Source organism: Antechinus flavipes, chromosome 4 (assembly GCF_016432865.1).
Source record: "Antechinus flavipes isolate AdamAnt ecotype Samford, QLD, Australia chromosome 4, AdamAnt_v2, whole genome shotgun sequence".
NCBI lineage: Eukaryota > Metazoa > Chordata > Mammalia > Dasyuromorphia > Dasyuridae > Antechinus > Antechinus flavipes.
In genome coordinates, this window is record NC_067401.1 from 238,865,141 (window position 1) to 238,882,212 (window position 17,072).

Consider the following 17,072-nt stretch of genomic DNA (forward strand, 5'->3'; position numbering starts at 1 on the left):
CCCTTTAATTTATCATTTTAAATTTTCTGGACATAAATCAACTAAAGACAGTGGCATCTCAGTTAATCCTGGCTTCTGGAATCACAAGTGCATGTAGATATGAAAAATAAAATTATATTCTAAGAATCAAGAGTTTCTAGATAGAAGGGATCAATTTTAGAGAGGAGGAAACCAAAGTTTAGTGGTTTTAAGTAACTTTCTTAAGGCCAGGCAGTTAATTGGTTGGGTGGTATTTTTTGTTCTCAAAAAGAACCAAAATGATATCACTAAGATAGTCAAGGTATGTGACTGACTATGGCTGATCAAACCTATACAAGCTTGAAATGGTCTGATATGGATGGGTTGGATTATCTCCAGTAGTCCTGATTTCTATCTTGCTCCTACACCCAAATGGCTTCAGAGGAGATCGTATGACTGGTGGCTTTGCATAACACTCCTCACTTAAATCCAATTCATTTGAATGTCATGGTATTACCTCCCTAGTGTCATGGTTTTCTTTAAGAATGAAGGAAAAACAACAGCTACAAATGGGGCACAAATAGTCCATGTGAACATTTGGGGTAGATTTTCTAAATTATGCATCTCACATTTCTTTTGAGCTGGTAAAATTCTGCTTTGCTCCTAGAGCAAAGTACCTTCTTTGATGTGGGCACACCATGCTGGAAGGTTCTATGCCAGTGTTTCTCAGGCTACAAACAAATTCCAAAGTTCTTTAGAGACCTCAAGTCTCTCTATATTATTTCTTTTGACCACCAAAGGAGTGCCTTCCTTGTATGAATTCTTTATGAAATAGTCTTTTAGAGTACAGTACCCTTGGTATTTGATCAATGTGCCCAACCCATTAGTTGCATTTTCTGCAGCAGAGTTTGAATACTTGGCAGTTTAACTTGAGAAAAGACTTTGTGTGAAGGACTTTATTCTGCTGGGTGATCTTCAGAATCTTCCTAAGACAATTCAAATGGAAACAATTCAGTTTCCTGGCAGGGACATTGGTGTAATAACCAGTTAGTAACAACATTTAGTCTACAACATTAATTCTGATAGGTTTAATAAGAGTATTTATGTAGTATTATGTAATTGCAAAACATGTTATATATTATTTCATTGGATTCTCCCCAACAGTCCTGATGTAGGTGTTTTTGTTATCTCCATTTTATCAATGAAGAAATCGAGACTAGAAGAAATGAATTGACCTTTTCCAGGTCAAAGAACTAATAAATGTCTGCAGCTGAATTTGAAGATGGAAGTGGTTCATTTCAAGCCAAGATGCTACCATTTTGCTCATAATGATAAATGGGAAAGTAACTGAAAGGGCTGAATGACAGCCCTTTGAACAATAGCTTTAGTCACTGACCAGAGAGCCACTTTCTTTTGGGAAAATGGTGATAGTGAATAGAGCATCAGGCTTGGAGTTAGGCAGGTCTGTGTTTAGATCTGCCTTGTTTGATCCTGTGCAAGTCACTTAATCTAGTTCTCCATTTTCTCATCTGTAAAGTGAGAATGATAGTAGCAAATACCTCCCAGATTTGTGGGAAAAGCAACAACCTCTAAGTGTCCCAAGGGGGACCCAACCAGAAGTGGCCAATTGGGCCATTACTAAAGTACTTAGTACAATATTATAGGTACAATATAGAGGTTTATTATTAATATTATTATTGGTTGAGAGTCACAAATTATGCCCTGCTATTTTCCACATTAGCATCAGCATCATTGAACAAAGAGCATAATAATGCATTTATTTAAAAAAACAGGAAATTTGCCTGCTGTCTCTCTGAATTCTTTCCTGAAGTATAACCTTTCAAAAACAATACTTTCTGAATTTTGTTGAGTGATTTCTTTCAAAACTTATTTCTAAATCTGTTAGTATTAACTAGAATGTTAAAACTTGCATATCCCAAGACACAAGACATCCCTGTTGCAGATGAGAGCACTGTTCTTAAAATCGGGATGATTGGAATTCCAATTCTACTTCTGACGCATTCTGACTGCAAGACTGTGGAGAGGGAAAAGGAACAATTATTAAATGTCTACTGTGTGCCAGATATTATTTTTCATGCTTAACAAATATCTTATTTGATCTTTACAACAACCCTCTGAGACAGGTACAGTTATTATCTTTATTTTATGGATGAGTGAATTGAGGCAAACAGAGATTAAATGATTTGCCCAGGACCCACAGCTAGCAAATTTCTGAGCTCACATTTGACTTCAGGACTTCTTGACCTCAAACCCACTGCTTTGTTCACTGCATAACTACCCATCCCCAGGCAGGCTCTTATTTTACTAGGTAATTCTTTAATAATTACTATTTTATAATAACAATGACAGCAACAGGGCACTTTTATTTAGTGCTGTCCTGAATAGTTTACAATTATTTCTTTTGATCCTCACCACAACCCTGGGAGATAAGTGCTATTTTTATCTGAATTTTACAGATGAGGAAACTGAGTCTTTTTATTTATTTATTTATTTTTAATAACTTTTTATTGATAGAACGCATGCCAGGGCAATTTTTTACAGCATTTTCCCTTGCATTCACTTCTGTTCTGATTTTTCCCCTCCCTCCCTCCACCCCTTCCCCCAGATGGCAAGCAGTCCTTTACATGTTGAATGGGTTACAGTATATACTAGATACAATATATGTGTGCAAAACCGGACAGTTTTCTTGTTGCACAGGGAGAATTGAATTCAGAAGGTATAAATAACCCAGAAAGAAAAACAAAAATGCAAGCAGTTTATATTCATTTCCCAGTGTTCTTTCTCTGGGTGTAGCTGCTTCTGTCCATCTTTGATCAATTAAGGCTCTCTTTATTGAAGAGATCCACTTCCATCAGAATACATCCTCAAACAGTATCATTGTTGGGGTATATAATGATCTCCTGGTTCTGCTCATTTCACTCAGCATCAGTTCATGTAAGTCTCGCCAGTCCTCTCTGTATTCATCCTACTGGTCATTCCTTACAGAACAATAATATTCCATAACATTCATATACCACAATTTACTCAACCATTCTCCAATTGATGGACATCCTTTCATTTTCCAGTTTCTAGCCACTACAAACAGGGCTGCCACAAACATTTTGGCACATACAGGTCCCTTTCCTTTCTTTAGTATCTCTTTGGGATATAAGTCCAGTAGAAATACTGCTGGATCAAAGGGTATGCATAGTTTGATAACTTTTTGAGCATAGTTTCAAATTGCTCTCCAGAATGGCTGGATGTGTTCACAATTCCACCAACAATGTATCAGTGTCCCTGTTTTCCCACATCCCCTCCAACATTCCCCATTATCTTTCCTTGTCATTCTAGCCAATCTGACAGGTGTGTAGTGGTGGAAACTGAGTCTTTACAATTATTTTATCTGATCCTCACAACGATCTTGAGAGGTAGGGGCTAATTTTTTAATCCCCAAATTTCAGATGAGGAAATTGAGGCAAACAGAAACTAAATGACTAGCTTAGCTCATATAACTAGTAAAGATCTGAAGTTGGATTTGAATTCAGATCTTCTAGTCTCCAGATTCAGTGCTCTACCAACCTGACACCTAGGACTTTAAGTTGCAAAGTAGTTGCTAATCTATCCTGGCAGAATAAGTTCTTTATACTACTGAAATCAATGGGCCAGTAAAAAAAAAAGTAATAAATGTTTTGTTTATAATTATGTGCTTAGAACACCCATGGCTTTCCTATTTTCATATTATAACAAGTATTATGCCTTGTCAAATTATTTTTAATAATTGTTTCAAAGCTGCTGGGTGATCTTCAGAATCTTCCTAAGAAAATTAAAATGGAAACAATTCAGTTTCCTGGCAGGACATTGGTGTACTCTCCAGTTAGTAAACACATATTTTAAATTAAAATTTAAAAAATATTAAAGAGCTATTTGTTTAATAATTTAGATTTTTTAAAAAGTGGTTTTGAGATGACTCTCTATAGTTTGGTGCAGTCTCTGGTCTTGGGGCTTGCCTGAAAATTATATGCATGAACAAAGAAAGCACAAGACTGAAGTTACACTGTTCAGCCAGAAAAACATTTAGAGCATATGGCTTGGTGTTTAAATTCCCTTAGCAGCATATGACAGATTTGACTCTTGCCCCTGAGTTTTATTGTTTACATGTAACTTTTGCTCAGTGATAAGTCCAAACTGGTTTTGGACAGAGTGAATTTTTCTTTTGCATTCAGCTTTTAAATCCCCTGATTAAATATGGGCTGTGTCACTTTGAATCCATAGTAAATCCTGAAGCCCACTCTAGCTGGGGATTCATTAAAATAGCCATCTGAAAGCTTCCACTGATGGAAGATGATAACAGCATCTTCAAGCATCTTAATTGTTACTTAAAAACACATGTCCTGCAATATCAATTGCTAGCCAACTCCAAGAAAAGCTTCATATTGAAATGACATTTATTGTTGGATAAATATCTTGGACTTTACTGTGGGAAATGAATACTTTTTCTATTTGTTATCCTTTATAAGTTCTTTATGAGGAACATCCATCAAGACTCATGGGATCATAGATTTAGAGCTGGACTTAGCACTGGTTAGAGTTTATCTCTGGTTTTCTTAATGAAATACAATCTATTTTCCAATCTTGTTGGAAAAATGAGCATCTTAAAACATGCATATCCTAATGACAGAGGAATGCTTGTATAGTGGAAATAGTATGTAGAGAATGATAGAACATGATCTTAGAGGCAGGAAAAGTCAAGTTCAAATCTTATCTCCCATAAACTGGCAGTGAGACCTCTGGCAGATCCCTTAAGCTTTTGGTGTGCTAAGTAATACTTCAAATAGATGCTAGTTTGAAAGATCAGCTAATCCACCCCCTTTATTTTTATAAATGAGGAAACTGAGTTCCATAAGTGACTTGCCCAGGGTCATAGTAAATAGGAAATACAAAATTCAACTTAGGTCCTTTGATTCCAAATCTAGTACATTTTCCACTACCAAAGGGGGATCAGTTTCTCAATTTCTTTTTTTTTTTTTTTTTGTGAGTTTTGCTTAGTCTTTTTTAGTCATGTCTGAGTCTTTGTGACCCCATTTGGAGTTTTCTTGGCAAAATGTGTTGGTTTTCTAATAGTAGACTTCAAAATCTAGAATCTGACCTTAGTTATCTGTATCTTCCTCAAAGTCTAAAACAGTGCGTTGGGTGTAATTTTTAATAAATGATGTTGAACAAATGAATAGTCACTCACTGGACATTACTACATGAATGAAAGAACATAATCTCTAATAGATTATTGGATAAATATCTTGGACTTTACTATGGGAAATGAATATTTTCTCTGTTTATTTGTTATCCTTTTAAAGTTCTTTATGGGAACTTGGGGAGGGAATTTCCATTGGAGTGGTTTGTCATTTTCTTCTCTAGCTCATTTTACAAATGAGGAAACTGAGGCAAAAAGACTTAAATGACTTCCCTGTGGTCACACAGCTCTAGTAAGTGTTTGAGGTTCACATCTGAACTCAGGAAGATGTCTGAATCCAGTCTATGCAATGTACTAGCTGTCATTTCTTTTAGTACAGAATTTTAAATAGAGATTTCCTAAATAGTTATATCTCTGGGAGATCTTAAGATAAACTTTATATAATTTCCTAAAGTTTATCTTTTTAATCACATTTTTTCTTAAATTATATAAATGCCACTGGTCTTTAGATTACCAATATTATTTTAAATTCATTTTTTGTTGGTCTGGTTTTCATCTAGCTGGTTCTATACAATAGGGTATTTAAGATTTTATTACTTATTGGCCTTTAGATTTGCAGATGTTCTTAGTACCTTTTGTTTTTTACTTAGAATTGATAAATATCTTTTGTTCAGAAAATACTCTTTCCCTTCTTAATACTCTTGGATATTATAAGAATGAATGAAATAAAACACATTAAATACTTTTGTAAGCTGAGGATATAGATGGAAAACTGGCCTTGGAGGTAGTAAGATCTATGTTTAGGTCTTGCCTCTGACATATATACCAGTTGTATGGCCATAGATAAGGCACTTAACTTTCAATAATCCAAATGACTCTAAAACTATAGGACTTCCTGATCTACATTGATGGAAGGAATGAATGTCCATACCAGGGAGTTAATCCTGTGATGAAATAACAGATATGGATGGGGGACTTTTGGCCAAGATGGTGGAGAAGAGGCACACAGCTGTGTAAGTTCCGCATTTTCTCTCAGAATCCATTTCATGACAAGCCTCTGAATTAATGCTTGACTGTAAAAAAAAAAAAAACAGAAATAGTTACCAAGAGAAGACATCCTTGAAATTCGCCAGGAAAGGTTGGGGACAGTTTTAGATCAGGCACAGGCTGAGGGCAGGTAGTGGCAGCGAGAGCATGGGAGGCAGCTCACAGCCGAGCAGACTAGAGTGGGGTGGGGTGTGATCTCAGCCATCTCTGGAGGGGAGAGAGGTAGGGGGAAACTTTGCTATAGGATTGGATACTTTGCCCTGACAGCAAGTCAGTAGCCCAGCAGAGAAGCTAAAAACACTGGTGGGGGGCGGGTGGTAGTGGTGAAGAATACAACCTGGAATAGCTGGAGTTTCTCGGGACCTGGCCACCCCCACAGTGTCTCAGCACACTCTCAGAGTCTCAGAGCGCAAGCGCAGCACAATCCTGCTAGTACCTCGCTGCTGCCCCCACAGTCTGTAGAGGAAGCTCAGTAACATCATCCAGCCCCTCCCCCCAAAAAAGCAGATTCCATTTAGGGGTTTTTTCTTTTTTTTCTTTGCTAGTTTGTCTTTGATTCTTCTCTGACAAAATGAGCAAAAAATTGAAAAGGACCTTAACCATTGACAGCTTCTATATGGAGAGAGAGCAGATTCTAAACCCTGAGGAGACTAAAAACAGACTGTTTCCAGGTGAATCCCCAAAGGAGGAGATCATCTATTCCTCAGCACAGATGAATCTCATAGAAGAAATTAAAAAGGCTCTCACAAGAGAGCTAGAAGAAAAATGGGAAAAGGGAGAGGGAGGCTTGGCAAGAGAGTCTGGAGAAGTCATCCCACTCATTTAAAGACAGAGTGGATAAAGAAATCAAATCCTTGAAAAATAGAATTAGTGAACTGGAAACAGAAAATAGCTCTCTAAAAAACACAATTGGCAAAATGGAAAAAAATTCCATAGAACAAAAGAACTCAATTGGACAATTAGAAAAAGAGGAGCCACAATAAGGATTACCCAGGATCTAGCAGCACCCACATTAAAAGATAGAAGGGCCTGGAATATGGTATTCTGAAAGGCTGAGGAACTCGGTATGCAACCAAAAATAACTTACCCAGCCAGAAAGCATCTCTTTCCAGGGAAGAAGATGGTCATTCAACGAAATAAGCGAATTTCACCTATTTTTGATGAAAAAAACAGAACTTAACAAAAAGTTTGTTCTACAAATATAGAACTCAAGAGAAACCTAAAAAGGTAAAAAAGAAATCTTGGGAACTATATTTCTGCTATAAAGATGTATAAAGAATACATGTATACCTTGTTCTAGAAATTAGAGGTGGAAAGGACATTGTACCAGAAAAAGGGTAAAGTGGGGGTACTACATCTCAGGAAGAGGCAAAGGAAACCTATTATACCTGAGAGAAAGAATGAAGGGGGATGAATATAGTGGGTATCTAACTGCCATCAGAATTCGCTTTAAGAGAAACATTTTAGACATATTCAATTTATGGTGAAACTTCTCCCACCTCATTGAAAAGTGAGAAGGGAAAAGTGAAAAGGGAAGGAATAAGCTAAGTGGAAGGGAATATGGAAACTGTGAGGGAAAGGAGTAAGATATGGGGAGGAACTTTAAGGTGGGGGGAGGGATACTAAAAAGGGAGAGCTGTAAGAAGCAAGTGGTGCTCACAAGCTTAATACTGGGAAGGAGGGTAAGGGGAAAAGAAGGGAGAAAAGCATAAACAGGGGTTAACAACATGGCAAGTAATACAGAACTGGTAATTTTAACCATAAATGTGAACGGGGTAAACTCCCCCATACAGAGGAAGCGGTTAGCAAAATGGATTAAAAGCCAGAATCCTACAATATGTTGTTTACAGGAAACATACCTGAAGCAAGGAGATACATGCAGAGTAAAGATAAAAGGTTGGAGCAAAATCTACTATGTTTCAGGTGAAGTCAAAAAGGTAGGAGTAGCCATCCTGATCTCAGATCAAGCCAAAGCAAAAATTGATCTAATTAAAAGAGATAAGAAAGAGCACTATATCTTGCTAAAGGGTAGCATAGATAATGAAGCAATATCAATATTAAATATATATGCACCAAGTGGTGTAGCATCTAAATTCTTAAAAGAGAAATTAAGAGAACTGCAAGAACAAATAGACAGCAAAACGATAATAGTGGGAGATCTCAACCTTGCACTCTCAGAATTAGATAAATCAAACCACAAAATAAATAAGAAAGAAGTCAAAGAGGTAAATAGAATACTAGAAAAATTAGATATGATAGATCTCTGGAAAAAACGAAATGAAGACAGAAAGGAGTATACTTTCTTTTCAGCAGTTCATGGAACCTATACAAAAATTGACCATATATTAGGACATAAAAATCTCAAATTCAAATGCAGTAAGGCAGAAATAGTAAATGCATCCTTTTCAGACTACGATGCAATGAAAATTACATTCAACAAAAAGCCAGGGGAAAGTAGACCGAAAAATAATTGGAAACTAAATAATCTCATACTAAAGAATGATTGGGTGAAACAGCAAATCATAGACATAATTAATAACTTCACCCAAGAAAACGACAATAATGAGACATCATACCAAAATGTATGGGATGCAGCCAAAGCAATAATAAGGGGAAATTTCATATCTCTAGAGGCCTATTTTTATAAAATAGAGAAAGAGAAGGTTAATGAATTGGGCTTGCAACTAAAAATTCTAGAAAAAGAATAAATTAAAAACCCCCAGTCAAATACTAAACTTGAAATTCTGAAAATAAAAAGAGAGATCAATAAAATTGAAAATAAAAAAAACTACTGAATTAATTACTAAAACTAAGAGTTGGTTCTATGAAAAAACCAACAAAATAGACAAACCCTTAGTAAATCTGATTTTAAAAAAGGAAAGAGGAAAATCAAATTGTTAGTCTTAAAAATGAAAAGGGAGAACTCGCCACTAACAAAGAGGAAATTAGAGCAATAATTAGGAGTTACTTTGCCCAACTTTATGTCAATAAATTTGAAAACTTAAATGGAAGAATACCTTCAAAAATATAGCTTGCCCAAACTAACAGAGGAAGAAGTAAATATCCTAAACAGTCCCATCTCAGAAAAAGAAATAGAACAAGCTATTAACCAACTCCCTAAGAAAAAATCCCCAAGATCAGATGGATTTACATGTGAATTCTACCAAACATTTAAAAACAATTAACTCCAATGCTATATAAACCATTTGAAAAAAATTGGGATTGAAGGAGTCCTACCAAACTCCTTTTACGTCACAGACATGGTACTGATACCTAAACCAGGTAGGCTGAAAACAGAGAGAGAAAATTATAGACCAATCTCCCTAATGAATATTGATGCTAAAATCTTAAATAAAATATTAGCCAAAAGATTACAGAAAATCATATCCAGGATAATACACTATGACCAAGTAGGATTTATACCAGGAATGCAGGGCTTGTTCAATATTAGGAAAACTATTAGCATAATTGACTATATCAATAACCAACCAAACAAAAACCATATGATCATCTCAATAGATGCAGAAAAAGCATTTGATAAAATGCAATATTCATTCCTAATAAAAACACTCGAGAGGATAGTAATAAATGGACTTTTCCTTAAAATAGTCAGAAGCATGTATTTAAAACCGTCAGTAAGCATCATATGCAATGGGGAAAAACTGGAACCTTTCCCAGTAAGATCTGGAGTGAAGCAAGGTTGCCCACTATCACCATTATTATTCAATATTGTATTAGAAACACTAGCCTCTGCAATAAGAGTCGAGAAAGAGATTAAAGGAATTAGAGTAGGCAGTGAGGAAACCAAACTATCACTCTTTGCAAATGATATGATGGTATAACTAGAGAACCCCAGAGAGTCTATTAAAAAGCTATTAGAAATAACAGATATGGCCAGGGTGAAAGGAAAGGAAGAAAAGTAAAGGCTTTATTGATAAGATAAATTTTGTTTGAGGATTTGACCTATTCTGATTGGTGAATAAGTCCAAATTCTTGTAAGAATTAGATTTTAACCCACTCTATTTTGTGAAGCATGAGCTAGTTCCTTGGAGGACATTGGAGTCAGCCAGAGTCAGGATAAATTAGAATCCTTGGGTCGTTAGGGGGAGAAGTGAAGGAGTCAGACAAACTGCCATGAAGCTTACCAATGATGTATCTTGGATTCTCAAGTCTAAAGTCACCAACCTCTCTCCTCTTCCTCCTGTCTCACCCCACCCTCTAATCCTTTCCTATAATTATCTTAACACCAAACAGCATCAACTGTGAGAAGAGCCATTTATCCAAACATATGCTAATAGAGCCATTATCTCATAACGAAAAGGTAATTAGCCTTAAGTGCTTGGTTGTCTGATTCAAGTGCACCTATTCAAAATTTAGGTTCTCTACAATATCTAATCAGCCCAACAGTATACTTCACATCCTACTCAGATATCCATCAGACATCTTGCCATCTGCCCTCACTGTGTAACATACAAACCTTCCCCCATCTTCCCCAACTTTTCACCTGTTGCTCTTGAAACACAAGGAATTCATGTGTAAGAACTAGATTTTAACCTACTATATTTAGTCAGTCCAACAGTTCAGTTTATATCCCACCCAATCATCCATTAGACATATTACCACGTACCCTTATTGTGTAGCATACAGACCTTCCCCCATCTTTCCCAACTTTCCCAACTTTCCACTTATTGCTCTTGAAAAACTAACAAATTCATCCATTTCTGTAAAAGGCATAGAAATTGACTGCCCTATCACTTCCTTCAGAACTAAATTCCCTCCCCAGACTGCCATTCTCCTATATGTGTTTTCTTCCTTTATATGTTTAGAGTGTAAAGTCAGCCCTTAAAGGCAGGGTCTGCCCAATTTTTTTTTTTTTTTTTACTATCATTCCCAGAAATTTTGCACATAACATGACATCTATTAGACACTTAATAAATGTTATTTCATTTATTCAGTAATGTCTAGTGAATAATTATTCATTTGTTCAACAACCATTCATTAAAAATTACACCCAAGCACTGTTTTAGACCTTAGGGAAGATACAAAAATAATTGAGGACAGATCCTAGATTTTGAAGTCCAGGAAACACAACACATGCACACAAAGATACACAGTGTGTTAGGATACAAGAGTTATGGTTCAGAATAGCCTATAAGAGCTTCAGTGATATATGAGGCAGATAATTTTCACATTAATGGAATATTTAGCACATAATATTTAGTATACATATATTTAACATATTTAATATTTTCTCCTTTATTGTTAACTCTTCTGTGTATAGGAAAAAAAGAGAAAAAAAGAGTAAAGAGGTAGTTAATTTCCCCAAAGCATGTTTAAAAGAATTTTGTCCACTCCAGGTAAAACTCTGCTGATAAAACATTTCTCCTTACTTTCAATCTTGAAACCTCTTGAAAATCCTTGGTAATTGCATAAAAGCTATTGCTGATTCAAACCAAAAATATATGAAATTCTGTTATGAGAAACATTTAGCAACATGAGAACTTATTTTAAAGGGTCCATTAATGTGACAGACTGATCTCAGAGGAGCAGTCACACAGGACCATAGAGCAATTAATCCATAGAAGAGACATATTTGGTGTGAAGTTGCTTGATAATTGGAGCCAGGGAATCTCGTCACCTTAAAGTGCACCACTGGTGTATATTATCATTTTTGCAAATTTCTATGGGTGTGATTGAGAATGGGAGATGGACAATTTTATGACACAGAGATATTCTCCTGACTTTTCCTTTGAGAGGTCATCACATGACAGTACTTGTTGGCACTTCTTGGTGTCTTCCATGAGACTTATTCTTCACATTCGATTTTTTGAGGATATTGAAAGTTTTCTTTCTGCCTCCATATATTACACCAATTTTGCCACATTATTGTAGCGTGCTTAGATATAACCATGAAAGAACAGTGTACTGGGAGTTAGATTGAGTCCTAACTCTGAATTTTAGCTCTAACATATTATGAGCTGAATGACCCTGAGGAAATTGCTTATCCTCTTTGTAGGACCTTTAAAAGGATTATAGAAATGACAGCTGGTTTTATTGCCGGTAGTATTTCAGCAGATACCCCTGCTATAGACAATTGCCAGATTAATCTTTCTGAAGTATCTTCTTGGTTATGTTATTTTCCTGCTTAGAACCCTTCATTGATTCCATTGAAAGAAAAATAAATATATCCTATTCAGTTTAGCCTTCACAATCTGATTTTAAACTCCAGATATTGTCCACTTTTTGTAGCATAAAGTTAACCTCTCAGCTTCAGTCACAACCATCTAAATTTGCAGCAGTGAAAATGTACACTAGTGGGACACTTTAAGTAGGGGAGAAAATTTTTCATACATATACATACTTCCTATAGCTCTCCTGACCTTTGCTAATATCCTTAATTGCATCTGAAACACTTTCTCTATTCCTGTTAGTCTATTCCTCTTAGAGTCCATGTCAAATGTCATCAAACTGTAATGGAGAGAATACTAGATTGAGTCAGGAAGACCTAGGCTATCATCCTCCCAAACCTGAATAAGTCACTCATCTCCCTGACTCAGTTTCCTTATCTGAAAAGTGAGGGATTATATTACCAATGAAATGATTGATGTCAAGTACTTTGTAAACCTTAAAGTCCTATATGAATGTGAGTTAATTGCTATGATACTATATTGTTATCATACTATTATTGCTATATTATTTTATTCATCAGTCAAATTGAAAGTAAACTTTCTCTCCCTTGAACTCTTGTAACACTTTGCCCTGCTTTTAAAAATTGTACTTTAGTATTTTGTTTTTATGCCACATTCATTTCCAATTACAAACTTCCTGCTCCTCCCACCCCAGTGAATCCTCTTGTTATTCAGTTGTTTCAGTCATGTTTGACTCTTTGTGATTCTATTTGGGTTTTTAGTTGGGGCAAACATACTGGAATGGTTTGCTTCGGCTCAATTTACAGATGAGAAAACTGAGGCAAACAAGGTCAAGTGACTTCCTCAGGGTCATCTTGACTAGGGAAAAGAGTCCTTTTTCTGCCTCATTTTTTTTTTATCTAGACTTAATCAGTGATTGGGCATTGCCTCAGTCAAACTGGGACCTATTAGACCTTAGTTTAAAAAGAACAACATCTCCCACTGCATCCAGGGGCATCTCCTGGATCCTGATTTATATCTGGCAACCGGAGCCGGTTGTACAGCCCTCTCTTATGTAAATCTGATACACTTGCATGTCATACCTTCACTTCCCTGACGTCATGTTGTTCTTTGAGAATGAAGGACAAACAACAAATCTTAGCTTGCAATGATGGAGGAGAGAAGCAGAAAAACCTCTAAATAAAACAAACAAAACCAGCAAAAACAGTCAGCTGAACACATTACCAGCTTTTCACAACTCTGCAACAAATCTGTCATTCCCTTCCTCACCAAGAGAAAAAGGAAAGTTTCATTTCATTTTTGTAGGACACATCATGTATTAAACTTATACTTTTTTTTTTTTTACATATATACCTTGTTTCCTTATCATTATTATGGACTCTTTGAGGGCAGGCATCCTAACTTGTATGTTTTTCCATCTCTCATCCAAACTACCAATAATATCTTGAATTGTCATGTTTATGATAATATGAATGAATGTTTAATTAAGATAGAATGATTCTCTTAAATTCAACATGATAGTTTCCTTCCAAGATAAAATATAAATTTTGCTATTTGCTATTAAAATTTTTTCACAAACTGACACCCTTTTCTGCCTTCCAATATTCTTACACTTTATTCTTCTCCCTTCTCGAATACTCTGATATAGCTCTATCAATCTGTTTTCTGTTCCTCACACAGAACTCACATTTTCTTCTTCCTTTCCTTTGTCCTGGCTTTCCTTCATATCTGCAATCTCTCCCTCCTCATTTCAATATTTAAGATGTGGCTCAAATCTTCTGAGGTCAAAGACCTTCTGCAAGAGGTCTTTCCTTGTCCCCCTACTACAAGTACTTTCCCCTGTTATTGCATTGCATTCAGTGTGTGCCTAATTATTTATCTGTCTACAGCATTAGAATGAGAGCTTCTTGAGAGCAGGAACTGTTTTTTTCTTTTCTTTGTGACTCCAGAACATAGAATAATAATTGGTATACACTATAAGATGCCTAATGAATGACTACTGATTGACTGAAATACAGGTCTACATTTTCCTCAGAAAACTCTGAGTTAATTTTTGCAACTATTATTATTTCTATTTCAAGATTCCAAGACTAGGATCCTTGGAGCCTAGGTCTAGAGCTGAGTGGGTTCCCACCAGCTAATCCAAACCTACTAATTTTATAGTTGAAAAAATGGATGCCTAGTGGTATACAGGTAGAGTACGTAAGAACCAGGTTTGAACTCATCATCTGACTTTCAGAGCCAATATTCTTTCCTCTTTACTGCTCCCACTACTCTTTCTGCAGTGTTTTACTAAGAAATGGGAGCAGAACATATTTCTTTTAACATCTCACTCTTTACACCATTGACAAAATTTCCTAAAGGAATTTGAATTCTGTCCAAGGGGAAGAAGTAGAAAACATATCTCTCAAGTCTTTTAAAAGTGAACCAAAAGAAGCAATAAAATATGTCACAGAAATCATCTTAGCAGAAAGATCAGCCGAAATGCCTTTTCTATTTCCAATTTCATATAATCATAGAATAAATGGGCTGAGAATTCCCCTGCAGAAATGATAACTATTAATCAGGTCTTTTTATATACACATACCTTTTTTTTGATCAATGAAGCTTGGTTAGCAGCTCAGAAAGAAAATAATAAAAACCGGCATTTATATAGCTCTTCAGAGTTTACAAAACCCTTTTGAAAGCTCCTCACAAAAGTTCTATGAGATAGATGCTATAAGCATTATTATTCCCATTTTGCAGATGAGGAAAAAAGCTGAGGTGAGCTTCTGTTTCTTGCTGCTACTGGACACAGAATTGCATATGTTTCTGAATGGTTTTTGGTCATTTTGGAGTTCTAATGGTGTGTTTGTTTGTATAGTGTAAATATTGAGGAAACAGTTTCTCTTCTTGCCCATTCTTTGATGTCTAACTTTTTGTGCAATTCTGAAATGAAAATATTCACTTATTCTATTTTCTATTTATATTTCTTGATCAATATTTATTTTGGTGACAATTTACATGGCAGCTAGCAGTCTTACTCTACTAAACAGTCATTTTGACTGAAAATGCCTTCCCCTTACTTTAGAGCAAGCATAGATATTCTCTGACTTTTTTCTGTTGGCATGCTGTATGGTGAGAAAATGTCTTCTGGTTTTCTGAGGAACCATAAGGACCAACCAATGACTCATTAGAGACTGAGCTAGAGCTGAGTTTGCATACAAAAGTTTAAGATCTATTCACCTCTTGCCTGGCAGCTTTGGTGTAAGGAGACTTTTGAAATAATTATGAGCTTTCAAACAGGAGGAGGAGCAACAGTCAAAGTTGCTTATATCCCCACCTCCACATTGCCATGAATACATGGTTCTTTTTGTTTCTTTTTCTCCCATTTATTCTTTCTTGATCATAGTTAATTGAATATTTGGAGACGAAATTGACCAAGTTATGACCTTGTGAGCTTTGAAATATTGGGAATGCCATCAAAAGTCTAGCAACTGAAGTTAGTAATAGAATCTACTGGTAGCTGCAGCAATCAAGTGACCTGCTGGACCCAACCCAGCAAAGAGCTATCCCAGATGACTAAGAGAACAATTTGTCTATTAGCTGTATAATGCCCAGAAGTGAACTTAGTGAAGATTTCATGAAGGGAGAAAAGCAATTCCAGAGCTAAGAGGCATTTCTCAGCTATATTTATTCCCTATGTGTTTCAGTAACTCTTAGGTTTTCAGTGAGAGCCCATTCTTCTTGGTGATAGACTTTGTATATGTTCAGGACAAGGAATATGTTCTTTATTGGGGGAAAAGGCTACATTAAATTTGAATCCTTTCCTCAGGGATGGAGGAAGTACAGAAAAGATGCAGAAAGAAGGAGGTTGAGGGGTGTTTTTGTATTTTGGTCCTTGTTACACATTTTTAGTTAATGTCATTTTCTGACAGCCAATTAATATCAACTGGTTTATATTGAGGATATGTTAACTAATTAATCCATATTAGAGAAAGCACATTTGTTGGGAGTTTGTAGTTGATAGTATTAGAAACTCCAACTCCTTAGGCTTATCTGTAAAACCCCAAGGAAAGTAGTCATTTCCCTGCCCAATTTGCCAATGGGAAAAGCAACAGGGAAGGTGGATGAACAAGACAAATGGAAAAACAACTGTTCTCAGCACTTTTACTATATATGTGAAAATAGGATGATTTAATCAGGTCTTGATATTATGAAACTAATTTCACATTGGGCCTCATTTTCTAATTTTCTTTGAGGTAAGAGTATATGTTTTTATTTATGACTATTGGCCCATGATTTCTTATACTTTTCTAAAAATATTGTTTCATGTTCTGGCAGGGGCACCATAAGATGTGTGCTAGATATAGAGTTTCAGGACACCATTTTAAAATTCATTTCTATCACTTAACTACTTGTATGATATTGGAAAAGCTATTTAAACTTTCTGGTTCTGTTTCTTCATCTATAAAATGAGATAGCTTGGTTTAGATGACATTTTTAAAGGCCCCTTCAAGCTCTAAATATCTATCTGTCTATCTTTCTATTTTAAATAGGAGATCCTATATGACATTGGGAATTGAAAAGTTCTAGTAGACCCCTTCTCCCCCCATCCCACATTCTCTTGTCCTCTTCTCTCTATTTTATCCCTATTTAGCTATCCTATGTTCCATTCCTTCATTCCTGTTTTTACTGATTGTTAGCTAAATTAATTTTCTCTCTCCCTCTCCTTCTTCCTCTCCCTCCCC

At 35.8% G+C, this 17,072-nt stretch overlaps 1 long non-coding RNA gene across 1 annotated transcript in view; it reads right to left on the reverse strand.

Moving 5' to 3' along the window:
- Positions 1-1,562: 1,562 nt before the first annotated feature.
- LOC127561903 (uncharacterized) overlaps positions 1,563-17,072 on the reverse strand; it is a 184,146-nt gene continuing 168,636 nt past the window's right edge. Inside the window, exon 4 of the long non-coding RNA XR_007953569.1 lies at positions 1,563-6,219. This is a non-coding gene — a long non-coding RNA (uncharacterized LOC127561903). The remainder of the gene's footprint in view (positions 6,220-17,072) is intronic.